Here is a 21,809-nt window from a genome sequence, read left to right on the forward strand (position 1 = left end):
ACCATCAGAGTGAACAGGCAACCTATAGAATGGAAGAAAATTTTTGCAATCTACTCATCAGACAAAGGGCTAATATCCAGAACCTACAAAGAACTCAAACACATTTACAAGAAAAAAACAAACAACCCCATCAAAAAGTGGGCAAAGGATATGAACAGACATTTCTCAAAAAAGGACATGCATACAGCCAACAGACACATGAAAAAATGCTCATCATCACTGGCCATCAGAGAAATGCAAATCAAAACCACAATGAGATACCATCTCACACCAGTTAGAATGGCAATCATTAAAAAGTCAGGAAATAACAGGTGCTGGAGAGGATGTGGAGAAATAGGAACACTTTTACACTGTTGGTGGGATTGTAAACTAGTTCAACCATTATGGAAAACAGTATGGCGATTCCTCAAGGATCTAGAACTAGAAGTACCATATGACCCAGCCATCCCATTACTGGGTGTATACCCAAAGGATTATAAATCATGCTGCTATAAAGACACATGCACACGTATGTTTATTGTGGCACTATTCACAATAGCAAAGACTTGGAATCAACCCAAATGTCCATCAGTGACAGACTGGATTAAGAAAATGTGGCACATATACACCATGGAATACTATGCAGCCATGAAAAAGGATGAGTTTGTGTCCTTTGTAGGGACATGGATGCAGCTGGAAACCATCATTCTCAGCAAACTATCGCAAGAACAGAAAACCAAACACCGCATGTTCTCACTCATAGGTGGGAACTGAACAATGAGATCCCTTGGACTCGGGAAGGGGAACATCACACACCAGGGCCTATCACGGGGAGGGGGGAGGGTGGAGGGATTGCATTGGGAGTTATACCTGATGTAAATGACGAGTTGATGGGTGCTGACGAGTTGATGAGTGCAGCACACCAACATGGCACAAGTATACATATGTAACAAACCTGCACGTTATGCACATGTACCCTAGAACCTAAAGTATAAGTAAAAAAAAAATTAGAAACAAGCTATATGTAAAAATACTTTGTGATGTGTTCATTTATTTCACAGAGTTAAATCCTTGTTTTGATTCAGCAGGGTGGTAACACTTTTTTGTAGTATCTACAAAGAGACATTTCTTAGCCCATTGTGGCCTGTAGTGAGAAACAGAATATCCCATGACAAAAACTAAAAACTAGTTACATTTGAAAAATATTTTTTGATGCATGCATTTACCTCACAGATTTAAACATTTGTTTTGATTCAGCAGATTGGAAACACACTTCTAGTGGTATCTATGAAGGGACACTTCAGAGCCCATTGAGGCCTATTGTGAAAAAGTGAATATTTTGTGATAAAAGTTAGAAAGATGCTACCTGTGGAAATTCTTTGCAATGTGTGGATTCATCTCACAGCGTTTAACCTTTCTTTTAATTCAGTAGTTAGAAAACACTCTTTCAGTAAAATCTACGAAGGGATATATCAAAGCCCCTTGAGGCCTATAGTGAAAATCCGAATATGCCATGATAAAAACTAGAAACAGCAATCTGTAGAAATGCTTTTAGATGTGCAATTTCATTTCACAGAGCTAAACCTTTGTTTTGGTTCAGCAGTTAGAAAACATTCTTTTTGTAAAATCTACGAAGGGACATTTTGAAGCCCATTGAGGCATATTGTGAAAAACCAAATATCCTGCCATTAAACTAGCAATCTGTGAAAATGCTTTGCGATGTATGGATTCATTTCACAGAGATAAACTTTGTTTTGATTCAGAAGGTTGGAAACACTCTTTTTGTAGAATCTATGAGGGGATCATTTAGAGTCCACTGAGGCCTGTTGGGAAAAATCAAATTTCCCGCAATAAAAACTACATACAAGGTATCTGTGAAAATCCTTTGTGATGTCTGGATTCATCTCACAGATTTAAACCTTTGTTTTGACTCAGCAGGTTGAAAACACTCATTTTGTAGAATCTACAAAGGAACATTATGAAGCCTGGTGAGGCCTACAGTGGAAAATGGAATATCCCATGATAAAAAGTAGAAACAAGATATCTGTGAAAATGCTTTGTGATATGTGCATTTGTCTTACATAGGTAAGACATTATTGTTTTGATTCAGAAGGTTGGAAATTTTTTAAATAATCTACAAAGGGACATTTAGAAGCTTATTGAAGCCTGTAGTGAAAAACCAATTATCTCTCAATATAAACTAGAAACAAGCTATCTGTGAAAATGCTTTCAGATGAGTAGAATCAGCTCAAAGACTTAAACCACTGTTTTGATTCAGCAGGTTGAAAACATTGTTTATGGAAAATCTACGAAGGGCAAGGTAGAAACACTCTTTTTGTAGAATCTATGAAGTGACACTGTGGAGCCCACTGAGGACTATATTAAAAATCTGAATGTCCTGTGATAAAAACTAGAAATAAGCTATCTGTGAAAAAGCTCTGTGATTAGTGGATCCCTCACACAGAGCTAAACCATTTCTTTTTTTATTGAACACATTGGTAACACTCTTTTTAAAGAATCTACAGAAAGACATTTCCGGGCCCATGGACTAGTATATTGAAAAACTGAATATCCTGCGATGCAAACTAGCAATAATTTATTAGTGAAAATGCTTTGCCATGTGTGGATTCATCTCATAGAGTTAAACCTTTATTTTCATTCAGTATGTTGGGAACACTCTTTTTGTAGAATATACAAAAAGACATTTTGGTGAGCAGTGAGGCCTAATGTATAAAAATGAGCACTTCAGGATAACAACTAAAAGCTATGTATCTGTAAAAATGGTTTGTGATGTGTGGATTCATCTCAGAGTTAAGCCATTGTTTTGATTCAACAGGTTGGAAACACCTTTTTTGTAGACTCTATGAAGGTACATTTGGGAGCCCACAGTGAACTATAGTGAAAAATCTAATATCCCAGGATAAAAACCAGAAACAATCTATCAGTTAAAATAATTTGTGATGTATGGATTCGTCTCACAGAGTTAAACCTTTTTTTATATTCAGTGATGTATGGTTTCATCTCACAGAGTTAAACTCTTTTTTATTTTCAGTTAAACTTTTTTTTTTTGTTCCCCTCAAGTTGGAGTCCTCCAACTTGGGCACCGGGCCACATTATGGATAGCTTGTGCAATGAAGGGAATGCGGGGATGGAGTTGGCAGCAGTTTCTGTGTCACCTGTCTGCAATTTTTTGCAGCTGAAGTTGTGGGGCCCCATCCACACCTCAACAGATTGTACCCTCATCCGTATCTAACTTAACTGTTGCTCACACTCTTTGTCCCAGAATGAAATCCCAAAATGATGGAAGAGTGCCCGCCTCACAAAGTAAAGCAACTGCTTGGCTAAAAATCGAATTCGAGGTGGATTTAAGAAGCCCTATGGACAGGACTGCTAGGGTCTAGCACTGAGTTGGCTGCAGCACAATGAGGCACTGGGAGGTGTCTGCTCTTGGGTGTGATATGCTCCTGTTTTTTATTGAAGATTAGTTGTTTTGCATGGGAAGGTGATTTGGATCCCTGTTGGTCTTAGTCAGATCCCAATTCACCGCAGATTCAGGAACTACGAAAAATCAAAAAACACGCAGCCCCATAGCCCAAGCAGAGCCACACAGACAGGTGCACCGGAAGGTGGCGCAACTCGGGAAAAAAAGGGCAGTAGTGCATGAGTCAAATATTTTTTAGCAAACAACACTTATACACACATGCAGACACACACACATACACACAGCCACACACACACGCACACACACACACACACAGACAGACATCCAAAACTCGCAGCACTCCCAAAGAAACACACAGCCCAGCAGCTTCTGAAGCTGCGCAGTTCTGCTTCTCCAGGAAGTCTATCTGGCAAGAGTGCAGTCCTGAAAAACACAGGAGGACGGTACCTAGAAATCACAGTGAGGCAACTTTCAAGGAGATACCCCCACACCAAGTAGGCAGGCCTGACGCATCCTGCAGATCTTCTTGAACCTTAGGGATTTTGCAGTGTATTTCTGAAGCTCCACTTCAGGTTTCCTCAGGCTGACTCGCCACTGCCATCTGCTGGGATTGTGAGACTATCACGTGGATCTTTCAACGAAGACAGGTGAAACTCCAACGCGTACCCACGTCCACAGAGGTCTTCTTCTCTGCCAAGCCACAGACACTTGCAGCCAGGCAACAGTGGAATTCACTGTGGCGCGAGCCTTCGCTCACAGCTTGCTCAAGGTGCCCAGAGACTGGCGCATGCGCATTCGCAAGGCAGCCTTGGGAGCTGAACCGTCAGGGCTGTCAGTCTGCCTAACCAGAGAAAAATAGTACAGGCAGAGCCAGCCTGGCCTCGGGAATAAGGCTGTCTGAGATAACCACAGGGAGACCCTATAAGTCTCCACCATAGGGCCTCCTCGGGCTGTCTCCGTGGTTAGGCTCCAGTGGAGGGGGAGAAGTTTCTAGAATTTAAGGTGGGCACTGGGAATGGTTCTTCTGATTCCATTGCCAAAAGAGGCTGTGTGACGGAATTGGTGAAATGTTGAGGGGTCTTGGGGTGATGAAATCATCCCTGATATACCGGAGGTGCATGTCATTGAAAGATGGCCGGGTCCTTGAGCTCACTGCCACACTTCATTCTGGGCCTCACAGATGCTCCTGCTTCTCAGCACAGCAGTCTGGAAATGGAAAGAAACATGACGGAAACAAGTCCAATGTGATACGAGGTCTTTGAAGTAGAACTGGCAACACACTAGAGCAAATGTAATTGAGGGATTGTCTCAGAGGCCTTCTGGGGTGATCACAATCCTGATGAGCATGTCCAGGAGTGCTGGTTAGGGTCACTGTTGACACCACATGGAAGCTAAGAAAAATAAATGCTCGCCTAAAAAAACCAGAGGACCTGTGATAAAGTCCAAGCCACGTTGAAAGGTTTTTTGCTAGAAGACCCAAGAGCCTCCTGCATAGTGAAAACAACCCCAGCCCCTACCACTAGGCCACTACCCACAACCTGGAGTGCGACAAGCCTAACCGAAGTCCCTTTTTCTCCCTGAAACCCCTGGCAGCCAAAATATGCATGGCAAGAGTCAGGTCCACCCAGCAACAGCCCAGTGATAAACCGCCTCCACAATGAGAAAGGACGTGCAGATGAAATGAAGCAGAGCCTAGATTACCAGGCAAACGCCAGACTGGCTGCCTGCTCTCATGCTGCCTACTCTCATGCTACAGGAATCATGCTGCCCTCTGATAGAAGTCAGAGAAAAATAGGCTCTTTGATGGTGGATATAGTGGGAATTTACTATTCCAAAAATATCACAGCTGCCCAGTCATTAAAACGTGACAGTGTTTAGAAGGAAACACTCATGAAATGGATCTCCATGAGTGTGGTTTTCTGGCAACTGGGAAACTTTTACTATGGAAGACTTGGAGCCAGATCCAGGAAACCCTAGGCCCAGGAGGAACATGGAAGTGAGGAATAGAGGCCAGTGTGGAGGCCACAGACCACCCAGCATCAATCCATCCCACTCTCAGGTGGTTCCATGAATGAAAGCCAAAATTGGGAGCCGGCCAAATGGCCCCAGTGTGTGATCCAGCTGTTGCCTGCACATTGGAGTCCTCCCACCTGAGCACAGGGCCATGGTGTAAACAGCTTGTGCAATGAAGAGACTGCAAGGATAGATTTGGAAGCACCTTCTGTGTCATCTCTCTGCACATTTTTGCAGGTAAAGGTGCGGACCCCATCCACACTTCATCAAATTATATACTCTCCCCAATCGGAACTTATGGCTGCTCACCACTCCCTCCCGGAATGAAATCCGAAGACGATGGAGGAGTGCCCACTTCATGTGGTGAAGCACCTGTTCGGCTCAAAACCGAACTCGAGTTGGATTCAAGCGGCTCTGAGACAGGATTGCGAGGATCTGGTCCTAGGTCGGTCCCAGGACAAAGAAGTCGTGGGAGGTGTCTACCCTTGGGTGTGGTGTGCTCCTCTTCTTTCTTCAAGAGTGGCTTTTGTGCAGGGGAAGGTGACTTGGACCCCGGCGTGTCTCAGCCAGTCCCCCAATCCAACGCGGATTAAGGAAACACAGAAAAACAAAGTACATGAAGCAACTCAGCCCGAGCAGAGCCACAGAGACGGGCGCACCAGAAGGTGGGGCAACATGAAAAGGAAAGTGCAGCAGTGTGAGAGCCACATTGCTTTCAGCAGACACCACTTAGACACACACACACGGAAACATGCATCACTCGCAACACTCCCATAACAACACACACAGCCCGGCAGCTTCTGAGACTGCCCGGTACTGCTCTGCCCCGAAACCCTACAGGTGAGAGCAGCCCCAGAAAACACAGGCGAGCTGTACCTAGAAATTAAGGGGGATCAACTTTCAAGGAGACTCACCCTCAAACGGTCTAGGCAGGCCTGCCACATCCTGCGGGTCCTTTTGGATCCTTAGGGATTTCGCATTGTATTTCTGAAGCTCCGCTTAAGATTTCTTCAGGCTGATTCACCACTGCCATCTCCTAGGATTGTGGGACTATCACGTGGATCCTTCAAAGAAGACAGGCAAGAGTCCAACGCCGACGTACCCCACAGAGGTCTCTTTCTCCGCCAAGCCACAGATACTTGTCGCCCGGCAACAGTGACAGTCACTGACGGGAGTCTTCCCTCACCGCTTGCGCAAGGCGCTCGGATTCTGGCGCATGGGCATTCGCGAGGTAGCCTTGGGAGCTGAACAGTCAGGGCTGTCAGCCTGCATAAGCAGAGGAAAATGGTTCAGGCAGAGCTAGCCTGGTCTTGGGAGATGTCTGTCCTTAGGTATGGTGTGCTCCTCTTCTTTCTGCAAGAGTGGATTCTTTGCGGGGGAATGTGATTTGGACCCAGGCGTGTCCAGTCAGCCCCCCAGTTCACCGCGCATTTAGGAAACACAGAAAAACAAAGGACACGAAAGGCAGCCCAAGCAGAGCCACTCAGACAGGCGCACCAGAAGGTGGGGTGAGTCCAAAACGAAAGTGCTGCAGCGTGTGAGCCACATTGCTTTCAGCAGACACCAACCACTTACGCACACACACACGCGCGCGCGGAAACATACATCACTCGCAACATTCCCTTATCAACACACAGCAGGGTAGCTTCTGAGACTGTGCGGTGCTGCTCTACCACGAAGACGCACTGGGGAGAGAGCAGCCCTAGGAAACACAAGCGGGCTGTTCCTAGAAATCACAGGGGGCAACTTTCAAGGATACTCACATCAATACCATTTAAGCAGGCCTGACACATCCTGCAGGTCCTTTTGGCCCCTTGGGGATATCGCGCTGTATTTCTGAAGGTCTGCTTGAAATTTCTTCAGGCTGACTCTCCACTGCCATCTCCTAGGATTGTGGGAATATCACGTGGATCCTTCAAAGAAGACAGGCTAGAGTCTAATGTGGACGCAGGTCCACAGAGGTCTCCTTCTCTGCCAAGCCACAGATACTTGTCGCCAGTCAACGGTTGCATTCACTGTGAGGCGCTGAGACTGGCGCATGCGCATTTGCGAGGCAGCCTTGGGATTGAACTGTCAGGGCTGTCAGCCTGCCTAAGCAGAGGAAAATGGGACAGGCAGAGTCAGCCTGGTCCGCTAAAAAGCTGCCTGCCACAACCACTTCGGGACCCTAAAAGTCTCGACCGTAGGGCCTCCTCGGGCCGTCTCCGTGGTTGCTTCCCGCTGGAGGAGGAGGAGTTTCAAGAATGTGAGGTGAGCTCTGGAAACTGCTCTTCTGATTCCATTTCCAAAAGAGGCTGTGTGCAGGAATTCGGTCCCAATGGAATGGGAATACAGTCTATTGAGTTGATGAGGGGTCTCTTGGTAATGGAATCACTCCTGATACCCCTGAGGCGGATGTCAGTGAAAGATGGCCGGGCCGTTGAGCTTACTGCCTCCCTTCATCCTGGGCCTCCCAGATGCTCCTGCTGGTCTGGGAATGGAAGGAACTATGACAGAAACAATGATCTTTGAACTTGGACTGGCAACCCACAAGGGCAAATGAAGTTGAGAGAATGTCTCAGAGTCTTGGGTGATTGCAAGGCTGAAGAGGGTGTCCAGGAGTACTGGTGAGGGTCGCCGTGGAACTCTGATAGCAGCTAAGAAGAATCAGTGCTCGCCTAAGAGAACCAGAGGGCCTGGACTGGAGTCCAAGCCACGTTCAAAGATTTTTGCCAGAAGACTGAAGACCACCCTGCAAAGTGAAAACAACCCTAGTCCCCACAACTAGATCACTACCCACAACCTGGAGTGCAGCCAGCCTCCCCGAAGTCCCTTTGGTTCCCTGAAATCCCTCCCTGGCAGCCAAAGTTCCATGGCAAGAGTTAGGAGTCAGCTAAAAGCATAATTACCAAGTCACAATTTTCTGTGGATGGCAAAAAGTTTTAGGACAGCCACTATTGAAGCCAAAATTAAATATAAATTTATATTATGTTCCACACAAGAATTTGACATAACAATTATAATTATGCAAAATGTACATTAAAATATTACAATTATAAGAGTTTCCCATAACTTTGGAATATATAACAATAATATATTTTTACAAATACAGCACAAAGAAATTCTAACACCATTTCATATTTGACCATGCTTACTATATGATTTTTATATTATATAAATCAAATATGTCATTTTTGTACTTTAGGAGACCTAATAGCTAAAAGTTCAATTAGGTCATAAAAAGACACAATTTATAATATGATTATGGAACATTTGTCAAATATCAAAGGTTTAAATCATTTTATATTATAAAATAGAATTCTAGGTTACCATAAGTCATCCATTCGGCCAAAATGATAACTCAAAACTTTTTAAAGGCAAAAACCTATACTCATTAATAGAGGGAAAACTTAGCTTTCTAAACAATTCTTTCTTTTTATTATTTTTCTCATACCTTATTCAAAAGGCAAAAAGAAGCTTTTCATCATTATTTAGTATCACATGAAAATCTTGTTCTAGAGAGAGAGCCAGATTTCACCTTTGCATCATGGTACTATTAATGTCAAACTCAATTCTTAATAAAAGTTTATAGACAAATCTATCCAATTTTAATGTTAAGAGTCTCATTAAACTTTCTTATAACTCTTTACAATTTTCTGTTAAAGAGCAGATCAATGCTCCAAGAAAAGCATGTTGTGCTTTTATTTTAATGTTCAATTTATGAAAAATCTGAATGATACTTTTTTAACTTTAGCCAATATGCAAACACACAGAATTTCCTTTACAATATTAAATGTTTTACAAACCTTCCACAACTTGCTCAAACCTTCAGCTTTATTCTAACTTAAAACAATCCTGTAACCCTCTAAACAAGCCTGCCCCCACCCCCAAATTTGCCTTCCTATAATCTTTTACCTAAACACCTTGGATGTAAAACTGTTTCTTCAGTAGTCTCAATCACACGGAACAATGCTAACTATTGGCAACTTTCAGTTTCGGTGAAAAACTTGGTAAATATAAACCAAATATGAAATTCTAAGATACCCTCCCAAAACCATCTGAATGAACTCCTCCTCTTGGCCAAGAAAACATTTCAGAGTTAATCAGAAAATCTAGTTCAGGCATTGTGGAGGAGGGGGTCAGACATGCCTCATTATATCCCTCCAGCATTAACATTAACACAAACATTAAGTGTCATAAGAAACATTTACAATCTATTTTCTCTGAAGCCTTCTACCTGGAGGCTTCTTCTGCACAATAAAACCTTGGTCTCCAGAACCCTTTATCTTGACTCTGACATTCCTTTCTACTGCTAATAACTCTTCTAACTAACTACCATTCGTAGTATGTTTAAATCTAGCCAAGTGTGGTTACTCACGCCTGTATAATTCCAGCACTTTAGGAGGCCAAGGAGGGTGGATCACTTGAGCTCAGGAGTTGCAGAGCAGTCTGAGCAACATGGTGAAACTCAGCCTCCACTGAAAAAAATACAAAAAACTTAGCCAGGCATGGTGGCATGCATCTGTAGTCCTAGCTACTTGGAACACTGAAGAGGTAGGATCACTTGAGCTCAGTGGGCAGAGGTTGCAGTGAGCCGAGATCACACCACTGCACTCCAGCCTGGGTGACACAGTGAGACCTCATATCAAAAAAATAAAAAGAAAAATAAAAAGAATATGTTCAAATCTACCTATGATTTGGAAGCCCTCACTTAGAGTTGTCTTGTCCGCTCAGATCAAACCAATGTAAATCTTTCATGTATTGATTGATGTACTACGTATAGTGCCTCATGTATAAAACAAATGTATAAATGTATAAAATGTATAAAAATGTATAAAAACAAGCTGTGCCCCAACCACCTTGGGCACATATCATCAGGACCCCCTGAGGCTGTGTTACAGGCATGTCTTTAACCTTGGCAAAATAAACTATTTAAATGGACTGAGACCTCTCTTAGATATTTTGGGTTCACAACTAGTAACCACAGAGAGATTCTCAGTGGAGCTGCCCCGATCTTTGACAAATCTCCTGTCAGTGCTTGATACCAGCTTAATCTATCCTTATGGCTCAAACCAATGAGAAAATGTGCTGAGGCCTGCCCCTCCCCCCAGAGAATCCTTAATATCCCAAATTTGGTTGACGTCTAAAGTTTATTTTGCTGTACAACTTCTTTTATGGAGTTTCACTTGTTTCTGACGGTGAAGGCAAGTTTTACTGCTTCCATACTGATAAAAGGCAGGTAACACATATATATAGATATAGATATAGATATAAATATAGATATAAATATAGATATAGATAGATATAGATATATAACAAATGAAACCCAGTGGTCTTAGGTATATATATATATATATATATATATATATATATATAAAATAAAACCCAATTTAGGTACTTACCTAGGAAAGGGGCACTGGCTGCAGACTGCTCTCTGCCATTTTAGAAGCAAGAAGAAACTAAAACTCACCTTTTCTATTGGAAGTGAGCTGAAACTCCAGAAAGGAGTTACCTGCATTTTATCAGGATGGAAGCAGTAAAACTTGCCTTCACTGTCAGAAGCAAGCAAAACTCCATATATATACATATATATGGAAATTGGAAATTGTTTGTTTAGGATCAACAACAAACAAAATTGTTTAGGATCCTAATTCTAGTTCAGAGGTGAATTCTAAAGAGTCTTCTCCATTGCCTTTCTGTTCTAATTAATCTTTATTGGCTTGTCTGTCCATTTGGGTGAGAAACTGAAGTGTAATTTTTATAAATAAATGAGAGACTGGAGTTTCCTGAGGTCCAAAGAGAAAAGGCATTTTTATTATCCTGGCTGAAAGGTACCTTTGGGTGACGAAGGGCTGAGTGGGAATGTCTAGGGTGTTGATACTCTGCAATGTTGCCATGGCTCTACAGGGAACTCCCAACAATTTAGTTTTAAAAAGCTTCATCCAGGAAACACATATAGGAGTTGGTCACTCCACATTGTGAGCTCTTTTGCAGGTGATAGACCTTCAGAGAGAGAAGTTAAGGCACATAAGAGGCCAGAAATCACTTAGTGGTGATACTGTGGAGTCCCATCCACAATCAGTACATTTTGATCAACTCCACTAAATCCTAGGCCACAGAACAACCTCTCTTGGGCACTCCGTTTGGATTTATGGTGCCTTTACTACACATTAGGTATGATCTTATGCACATTTTAAACTGACAGGCAAATTACATACAAATTCAGAGCTCAAAGGTCGACCTGCAACTATTAAGTTCTCTATTTCTCTGCTTTTTGTTCTGCCTGCTTTAAGTCTGCTTAAAACTGACTTTAGAATATTAATAGTCTGCTTTAAGACTTTGCTTTAGATTGCTAATAGTCTGAAGTAAACTAGACTTTACTATGAAAGGAAACTATTGAGATAAAATCTACTGTTTTCATCCAACTTTTTGTGTTATTGTTTTTGCTAACCAAAGTGTTTGTATTAATATCTCATTTTAGAGTTCTGAAGTAAAAACTATAGGCTACAAATCTCTGTTTGTATGAGTGTGTATGTGTGTGTTTATGTGTATGTGCACTTGTTTATGTATTTCTGGCCACAAAGTACCAAATTTGGTTTAAACTTAAAGAGTACTCATGAATTTAATAATAAGCCCAAATGCTTTTCAAGTTCACAAGACTTATGCACAACCTTTAATAAATAAACTAGCTTTAAAATTATTGGCAAATCAAGATTAGAAATGTCAAGAATTGGCAGCATACATTTTTGTTTGTATTTATTGATTAAACCATTTCATACTTATCCCTGCCAAATACTATATACATCATCAAAATTTGGCATGGCATAAAACTGCAAACCCAGCCAAAACTAGAATGATCTTTGCTTGTATAATTTTTAAATAAATAAGATATTAATATCATTATTACTGAAAACTGAAGGATATCAGTTTCAGAAAACTGAAAGATTACTGAAAGATTCAAGTTAAATCTTGAATAATTTGTAAAGTAAACATATAATTAATCTTTTTTTTTTTTTAGACGGAGTCTCACTCTGTTGTCCAGGCTGGAGTGCAGTAGCATGAATTCAACTCACTGCAACCTCTGCCTAACAGGTTAAAGTGATTCTCATTCTTCAGTCTCGCAAGTAGCTGAAATTACAGGTGTGTGCCACCACACCTGGCTAATTTCTGTATGTTTAGTAGAGACAGGGTTTCACCATGTTGGCCAGACTGGTCTCAAACTCATGCCTCAAGTGATTCATCTGCCTCAGCCTCCCAAAGTGCTGGGATTACAGGTGTGAGCCACCACACCTGACCTATATTTAATCTTAAGGTTCTTACTTAGGTAATTACCTGAAATTCATAGGCTATAAAAATGGTTGAGAGAAAAATAACTTTAAATGTTGACTATCACAGGTTTTATAAATAATCTAGGTAGACTATTAAAATAACTAGGTGATATGGTTTGGTTGTCTCCCTACCCAAATCTTACCCTGAGTTTCCACGTGTTGTGGGAGGGACCCAGTGAAAGATGATTGAATCATGTGGGCAGGTCTCTCCCCTGCTGTTCTCGTGATAGTGAGTAAGTCTCATGAGATCTGATGATTATTATAAGGGACAGTTTTCTTACACAAGCCCTTTTTGCCTGTTGCCATCAATGTAAGATGTGACTTGCTGCTCTTGCCTTCTGTCATGATTGTGAAGCCTCCCAAGCCATGTGGAATTATGAGTCCAATAACCCTCTTTCTTTTGTAAATTGCCTAGCCTTGGGTGTGTCTTTATCAGCAGTGTGAAAACGGACTAATACACTAGGTAAATGTAATGGAATAAATATTTAGAAACAAATTTGTCTTAATTTAGGACCTAAAGTTAAATTAAATGTTTTATTAAATGTCTGAAATTTCTAGGTATTTTCTAACTTAAATGTATATGTATCAGTAAAACACTCTTGTTTTACTAACGTAAAGTAACATTCTTATTACTAATGTGTTTTTAATAATAAATTTTGGTCCAATTCAAAACTTATTTAAATGTTTTGTATAAAACAAGGTAAAAAAGGAACCAGGAAACAAGGTCAATGTTAAAAAATAGTTTAAAAAATGAGGATTTTTTTCGTAAGAAAGCATAAACAAAAGTAAATTTATGTGAGAGTCTCGTATGATAAATTTTTCCCTAAAATAAAATGACTTGGTTTTGCAAGGAAGATAAATATTTATGACAAGCCAGACAATCCAAGCATTTTCTGAATGACCTAAATTATATCAAGATTAGTAAAAGCAAGAAAAAAAGAATTTTTTAAAATGTTGTGTGATTAGTTGGCTATAACTAAGAAAATATACAATAAAGTTTTTCTAGAAATTGAACTTTGATATTACAAAAACACTCATACAAAACTGAATAATTGGATAAAACACAATTTCATTAAAAATATTGTTAATACAAGAAGTTTTTAATTTAAATTCTATAATCTATTTTTTTTTGAAATCATTCAAATTGTTATCTCAGAAGCTGTATCCTGCTGCTTCATCTTCCCTCTTTTAAGAAGACCTTGGACGGTAACTCTCCCCTTTAGCATTTGTTGTAGCTTTTTAATTAATAGTCTAAAGTCAATGAGAAAATATTTGAAAACAAGCCAATAAAAAATCTTTTTGTCTTCTTTTGTCTGCTTGTCTGTTATATGTGTCATCATGAAGTGGTATTTCACTATTAAACTGCATCAAAGAGTGTAAATAAATTGACCTAAAGAAAAGGGCCAATCAGACTGATAGAAACTAGCTCAGATGCTTTTTAATTCACATGACTTTAGTAATCTTTGGTAAGGTTAATCTGGTAAATTTAATCTTAAAATTATCTTCAATAGTTTAAAATCTTAAAGTCAATGTTAAATTAAAATCTCAGTTTTTTACACTGGGAATTTTCATTACTGAAAATTATAATAGCAGGAGTGTAAAATGTGTTTTTAGTGAAGTTTATAAAACACAAAGATGTGGATTTTGCTAAAGAAAATGCAACTTTCTCCTAGTTAGAAAACTATTTGTCATTTTAAAATCATGTATATTATTTATATGTAATATATATACACATATATATACACATATAACACCAAATGGATAAAAGAGAAAAAAATTAAGTACCAGGGCACACCTGAGACCTGTGGTTACCAAGAAGATAGGCAATGTGAGGTAAGGGCAAAACCAAGTAACTATTAAACCATAGGGTATAATGCAAAGAAATTGTTCCATATTGTAGGTTAGTATCAGCTCATTGAGCTTCATTACAATAAATGGTAAACATAACTACTTTAAGCAAAATATTATATATATATATGTATATACATATATCTGCAAAGCTTATAACTGGGAGTATTATACCCAGGAGGCTTGGTCATGAGGTATCTTTATCATCTCAGTAATTATTTTCTTTTAATTCCAGGAAGCAGGACATTTTTGATGGTTGGGGTAGGCAGCCAGCAGATGCAGGTGACAGGCACTGTAGCCACCAGCCAAGATGGCCAACTGTCAGTAGCCCACTACCCTGCCCAGGATGTCCTGCATCCAGGAGGGTGCTGGCTTCCTGGGCAGTGGCCTGCACAGAGGACACAGAAGGAGGGAGGGAACACAGGGTCAGCCCAGAAAGCCTATCATCCCTGACTTGCAGAGCTCCTCTCTATAGCCAGACTCTGCTGGCTCCCTGGGGAGTGTGAACTCCTGGGCTGCAGAGGGGATGCCCACTTCTTCCATAGGGCCTGGCTACGGGTGAGGGCCCAGGGTAGAAGACCCCCTCTCTGCAATTCCCACTCCCCTGGAAGCTGTAAAGCCCAACTTATAGCCTTGGAGGGTAAGTGTCCATCTCAGGGCCTGACATCCTGGTCCACTGCTACTCTGCCTGGCCCTCATATCAGGCACCTAGATTTACCTCCTCATGCTACTCCCCTGGCTGCCCTACTGCTCTACCCACTTGATCCAGCTTCCCTTGCCTGGGTGACTGCCATGGCCTCCTTCCTCTGCTCCTCAGCAAAGGACTCTCTCCAACAGGCCCTATGATAGAGGCAGGTAGTCAGCTCACCCCACCCGCATACCACAGGCTGCCCCAGTCTTTAGGACAGTGGTAAACATGGCCTTTGCCCATCCCAGTCTCTGAGCACCCCTTCTTACCCCAAGGTCAGTTGCTTACCAATGAACTGATGGGGACCTCCTTTTCCTTCTCCTTCTCCCACTGCACTGTGTCCAGAGTAGCCAGCACCAGTCGTGGGTGTCAGGGGTCAGGGCATTTGCCTTGGTTGGACTGGCAGAGTGGGTGCTTTCTGAAGGGCTGTGCTGGACTCGGCCCACAGCCTCTGTTTGTCCCATGGGGTGGGATCAAAGGAGGCAGTTAGTAAGCGCCATCCACCCCAGCCTTTCTCTCCCTGGGAACTGCTGGACTGAGGGTCCAGGTGTCCCAGCTCCAAAGGCTGTTGCTAGCCATGCCTACCCACCTCCCCTCTGTCCCACAGGCACTTCCCTTTTCAGAGTCACATTTGCAGCCTACTCTTTGCATCAGGGTTCAGGCAGCTGTCCAAACACCCTATTTCTTCATCTCTGACCATTTCTTCAGAGTTGACTATGAGCAGTAATCACCCAGACACCCCACAGGTAAGCCCACTTGCCTCACACGGTTCTTCCTCTTCTCAAAAAACTACAAAGCCTCCCGGTGCCTGAGGAACAACATCCACTGGAGACCCTGCCTTTCTCACTGACCCTCTCACCCTCTTCTCCAGGCAGCCAGGCAATCCTCAACACTCCTCCCCTCAAGGAAAGCACAGTGCACCCCAGGATTCTACAGGGGTGCTGCTGCAGGGAGCAAATCCCACACCACTGAGGCCCGCTGTCCTTGCTGGGAGGGGGGGTGTTCCCAGGGCCCCACCTTGGTCCTCGGTCCTGGCGCTTTACTGCTGGGCTCCCGCGGGGAACGGTGATTGTCTCTTCCCACCAGCCTGTGAGCGGCAGAGAGGCAGGACTGGGGAGTGAACCCCAGTCCCCCAACTTGCTGTGTGACCCTGTGTGAGCTTAACCTCTCTGTGCCAAGCTGACACCTGATGTACAGATAACAGCTCAGGGTGGTGGTGAAGTCTCGACCAGCACAGGCCTGGCACATCTGGGCCAGGTCCACAGCAGCAGGAGGGCACAGCCTTGGACAGCTATCAGCCCCGCAGGGAAGGGCTGTCCCTGTAACCTCAGGATGACCCTCCTGTTGCTCGCGGGGAGGAGCCACCAGCAGGACAGTCACACTGTCACCCAGAGGGGCAGCCTGTGGGCAAGGTGCAAAGGAGAAAGGTGGGCACAGTAACTTCTGGTTATCTTACAGGTCAGCTGGCATGGCATAGTGACTACCTTGTATCCAGCGTGGTTTCCTGTCACTTTCAAAACCGGGCTCCAGACAGCGCTGCCCAGCCCCCACCTCTGAGCTCAGAGACCCCATCTGGCCGCCTCCTCTGGACTAAGAAAAAACCGCCCCAGCCGGCTGTGCACCCTGCCAGGTCCCTTCTCCCAGCTCTGAGACCGCATCTGGGCCCTCCTCGTGGCTCAGCGGCCACCAGTACTTCCTCAGAGCTCTGAGATCCCAGTTGGGCCCCCTCCCCTGAGCTCCACATCCCCACAACCTCTCAGCCCTTGCTCCTCCTCCTGGGCACAGCTACTTCCTCTGCATCACAAAACTTATGCTCCTACTTGTCCAGCCTCAACCCCGGCATTAAATCCCTCTGATTTACCTCATGCAGTTTGTTTTCCTAAGTGGCCCCAAGTGATAGAAACCACTGGAGTCACCGAAGCAGAGGTAGGTGAAATCCTGCCCCAGGTCCCATCAGGGAGTGCTTTTGAGTCCCTTGGACCCCAAAGTCAACTGTGTTCTTGGGCTCTGCCTGCCCATGCCTCTCCTCGCCTCACGTGGGGTGGGCCTCCTGCGAGGAAAAGGTACCCTGGGCAGTCTCTACCCGTCTCTAAGTGGGGCTGTTCCCTCTCCTGTGTCCGAGTCACCTGAGACTTTTACATCTCACACAAATAAGCTGACGGGTAGGTCGTGCTGTTGGCGCTAAGCCTGCCAGAGACCATCTTCCTGCGCCATACCTGGGTGTCTCTTACTCCCACCCTGCGCTACCCTGAACCCAACTGAAATCAACTCACCGCTGAGAGTGGAGAGCTGCCCAGGCAGTGGGCCCAGGGGTCTCATGCCTGTAGAGCTGGGGCAGGGCTGGGATTGGAGATTCCATGGGGTGATGTGTGCACCTGAGCGAGGCCCTGCAGCTTCAATGCCTCCATGAGACCCAACAGGAAAAGCTGAGGTCCTGGGCGTCCGTCTTGGCCAGGCACAGCGGGTTCTGAGCAGTGGCCCATTTTTCTTCTTGAACTTGAGCAGGAAAAGGGTGGAGCAGGGGAGGGAGGGAGGCTGCCTCTTAAGGTGGGGCAGGGTGCAGGGTCCTCTCAGGCAGGTGCCAACAACCTTACAGCTGCCTGTCAAGATTTCAGGGAGGACCAACAGTGGATAGAGCTGGCACAGGGCTTGCAAAAGAGGTGAAAATCACTGGCCTTTCCTTCCATGCCCTGTGCTGGTTTACAGGGAGCAGATGAACAGGCTCAGCCCAGGAGGAAGAAGCTGGGAACAGAGGCCACTGTGATTCCAGGCAGCTCACACAGACTCACTTCTAACCACACTCCATGACACCAAGTAAGGCCAGTGAGATGAGCACCTCTAGAGGCAGTGATTGCTTTTGCAAGAAGGCTGCCTGGGTCCCCCAAGCCTGGTGGCAGGCCTGACTTCTGTTCCAGGCTGATCCTCAAGGAGAAAGATGTGCATTTGTGGCTGAGAGCCAGCTCTCTGCCTGTTTTCTCTTGTGCTGGACAAGCATCTGTGGTTACCAGGGACGTACCCATTAAACTGCCCTGAGGCAGCCATAGGGATCCTTGGAAACCTTCCTGCAGGTGCTCCCTAGGTGCCAACACTTCCTACTAGCAGTGACACTGGCTCTTGCCACCTTTCTTCCGCTCTGTCCAGAGCCATGTGACTAGTGACAGGGAAAGTCAGCCTGCATGTCTGACAGTCAGGATCTGGGAGTGAAGGTAGGAGCAGGGGCCCTGTCATGCCTGTGAATTTCCATGTCTTGTATGTGGGCTGAGGCCATACTACTCACTGCCCTCTGTTCCTCCACCCTGAGAGGAGGTATGGCACAGGCTTTGAGTTCTGAACTAACACCAGGTTCGGCACCAGGCTGCAGGGCTCTGAGCCCCCTCACCATGGTCACCACAAGGGAATCTTTTCTCTTTCAATCACCTAGAGGAAGGCGGGGCCTCCTGGAGCAGAGCAGCGTGGGGAAAGCAGCCCTGGGCCCCCTGAAGTCCTAGGTAGGCAAACGAAGACTGCAGAGAGAGCCCCCCTTTCAAATTAGTGGTGAAACGGTTTCACATCACTGGAAGGGTATAGAAATCTGTAATCAAGATCTGTAAAATGTAGATTTTGGCATACAGGGACTTAAGACAATCCTGCCTGGAACAGGTCCTAGCGTCCCATCAGTGCTCAATATACTGCCAATGACATGGACGAATTAAGGGAGGCCAAGTATAGAAGTTATTTTGTGAAACCAAAATCATTCCTTTGTTTCTCCCCTATGCAAGCAAAGACCCACATGGGTACAGCAGAGGGGAGCCTTTTACACTCCAGGGCTCATGCAGGAAACTGGGTTGTAGGTCAGGGAGTTTGGGGTGGAAGGGACCTTAGAAGCTGTTGTGGTCTAAATATCTTTCTCCCATTTTACATAAAGGAATACACGGGGTCAGAGGAAGGAGGACCTGTGTCCAGCCCCTGTGTTCCCCACTCCTGGGCAGATGCTTACCCAGTGCAGTAAGAATGTCTGTGAGGGGGACTTGTCAGCTCCACTGCTCGGCACTGATTTTGATCAACATTTCCCCAGTGGCAAGGAGGCACTTAGTGACCTTGTGCCTGAGGGGGATCCCAATGTCCAGCAGCTGGCTCAGGAGGGCCAGGTAGCAGGAGTAGAGGCCCTGTGTGATGAGGGCTTAGGCTTTGGGCTTCAGAGGTCAGCTCTCAGGGACCACAGTCCCTGGGCCTAGCTTCAGAGCAGAGGCAATGTTATAAATAGCCTCCTGCAAGGAGAAAAGGCAAGGTTGGTGCAGTCATCCTAACTGGAGAGACCTAGCAGAGAGACAGAGCTGGGAGAGCTGGCTCTCATCATTCCTATTTCCTGTTGTCAGGTCTCTCATCCTCTCCTTAGGGTCCTAGAGGATCTGCCCCACCCAGTTTCATGCTCCTCCCTGCTCCCCATGGCTGCAGTCAGTATGCCACCCATCCTGCTTCCAGCTGGGCATTTGAGGAGATCCACCTCATTGGCCTCTCCCACCCTTGCTCTCACATCCTGGCTTTCAGACATCCAGGCTGACTTTCTTTGCCACTAGTCCAGTGGCTCTGGGCAGAGCTGGATGAGGGTGGCAGGATCCTGTGGTATCCCTTGGAGGAAGTGCTGGCACCTGGGGACCACCTGCAGGCAGGTTTCCAAGGATACCTTATGGCTGCATCAGAGCTGTATAATGGGCATGTCCCTGCCAACCAGATGTTTGTCCAGCACAAGGAAGGGAATATAGCTGCCTCCCAGTCACAAAGGCTCATCTTTCTCCTCTAGGTCCAGGCTGGCATGGAAGTCAGGCATGCCACCAGGCTTGGGGGACACAGACACCCTGCCCTGCAAAAGCAAGCACTATCTCTAAAGGCACTCGTCTCAGTAGCCCCTGAGGTTGTTTTTCCTTGCTTCTGTGACTTCAGCCTTTAAGAAAATCAGGAACCCTGGCAGACATATTGCCTCTGAGCTGTGCTTTTACCCAGACGGCCAGCTAATTTCAACATTGTTTTTGGCTAATAAGTGCCTCATCTCTGGCACCTTCCAATGAGAAAGCACAGAGCACTGTGGCTGTGTCTGCCTCTGGACAAGTCTCCACTCTGCTGATACCTGCCTTGTGCCTAGGAGTGGACCCTTTCCACTCCTGCCCTGCATTCTGATGAGTAGTCAGCTCAGGCTAATATGTCCTTCTATCCATACTGTTTATCCGGAAGCAGGGAGCACTCTTCAGCCACAACTCCTCTCTCACCCCATCTGAATTCAGACTGAGGTTAATGTGAGCACTGTGAGGAGAAGACAGGAAGGGATGGAGCCAGGCACATCTGGGCACATCCCAAAACTTCCTGCTGTGATCCACAGGTGGACAGCATCTGCCCTCAATTTTCCAATTTAATTGTGGTTAAGCATGCATAACATAAAATTTACTGTCTTAGTTATTTTACCTGTGCAATTCAGTGGTATGAAATACATTCATGCTTTGCAAGTATTGCCACCATCCATTTTGAGACCTTGTTCATGTTCCCATCATAAAGCCCTGTCCCTATTTAACACTAACTCCCCATTCCCTCTTCCCTATCTCCTTTGTCCCACCATGCTAATTTTTTTCTCTATGATTTATGTCTCTAAGGACTTCATATAATTGGAATCATACAGGATTTGTCCTTCTATGGCTGACTTACTTTATTTACCATAATGTCCTCAAGTTCATCCACATTGTAGCAAGTGTTGGAATTTCCTTCCTTTTGAATTAAGACTGAGTAACTTCCCACTGTAAGGATAGTCCATGTTTTGCTTACCTATTCATCCATCAGTGGACATTAGGGTTACTCTCACATTTAAGCTATTGAGAACAATGCTGCTGTAAACATGGGTACACAAACATTGTTAAAACCCTGCTTTCAATTCCTTTAGGAGTGTACACAGAAGTGGAATTGCTGGATCCTACGGTAGTTCTATCTTTAATCTTTTGGAAAACTGTCATACTCTTTTTCATAGTTGTTGCAGCATTTAATATTTCTACCAACAGTGTACAAGGATTCCAATTTCTCTACACCATCACCAACATTTTTTCTTTCATTTTATTGTTTTTAATTATGTAGTAGCCATCCTAATGAGTGTAATCCAGTTGTAATCACTGGACAGGTTTTTTCTGCCTGCTGTGTAGATGGAACCAGTTCACCAAAACTGCAGTATTGCAGTAAAAAAAGAGTTTAATTAACATGAGGCCAGCCATGCAGGAGACAGGATTATCATTCATATCAGTCTCCCCCAAAAATTGAGAGCGTAGGGGGTTTTTAAGGATAATTTGGTGGACAGGAGGCTAGAGAATGGGGAATGCTGATTGGTTGGGTCTGGGATAAAAATTCTGGGGAGTTAGCACTTATTTTCTTGTGCTGGGTCAGTTCCTGGGTGGGATAGCAAGGCCAGATGAGCCAGTTTATTAGTTTGGGTGGCACCAGCTGGTGCATCAGGATGCAAGATCTGAAGAATAACTTCAAACACCATTCTTGAGTTTAACAATAGCAATGCTATTTGTGG

The 21,809-nt window shown here is 44.3% G+C and overlaps 1 pseudogene across 2 annotated transcripts in view; it reads right to left on the minus strand.

Moving 5' to 3' along the window:
• Nucleotides 1-15,907, minus strand: part of LOC106996333 (translation machinery-associated protein 16 pseudogene) — a 38,730-nt pseudogene extending 22,823 nt beyond the window's left edge. Inside the window, exons 1-3 of one of the 2 annotated variants that reach the window (XR_013406190.1) lie at nt 15,566-15,875; nt 7,198-8,165; nt 6,349-6,787 (exon numbers count right to left, since the gene is read on the minus strand). The product of XR_013406190.1 is annotated as a translation machinery-associated protein 16 pseudogene, transcript variant X2 (transcript). Of the gene's footprint in view, nt 1-6,348; nt 6,788-7,197; nt 8,166-15,565 lie in introns of both variants that reach the window. The other variant, XR_013406189.1, reaches the window with a different exon arrangement.
• Nucleotides 15,908-21,809: the final 5,902 nt, after the last annotated feature.

Source organism: Macaca mulatta, chromosome 16, assembly GCF_049350105.2.
Source record: "Macaca mulatta isolate MMU2019108-1 chromosome 16, T2T-MMU8v2.0, whole genome shotgun sequence".
NCBI classification, from domain to species: Eukaryota; Metazoa; Chordata; class Mammalia; order Primates; family Cercopithecidae; genus Macaca; species Macaca mulatta.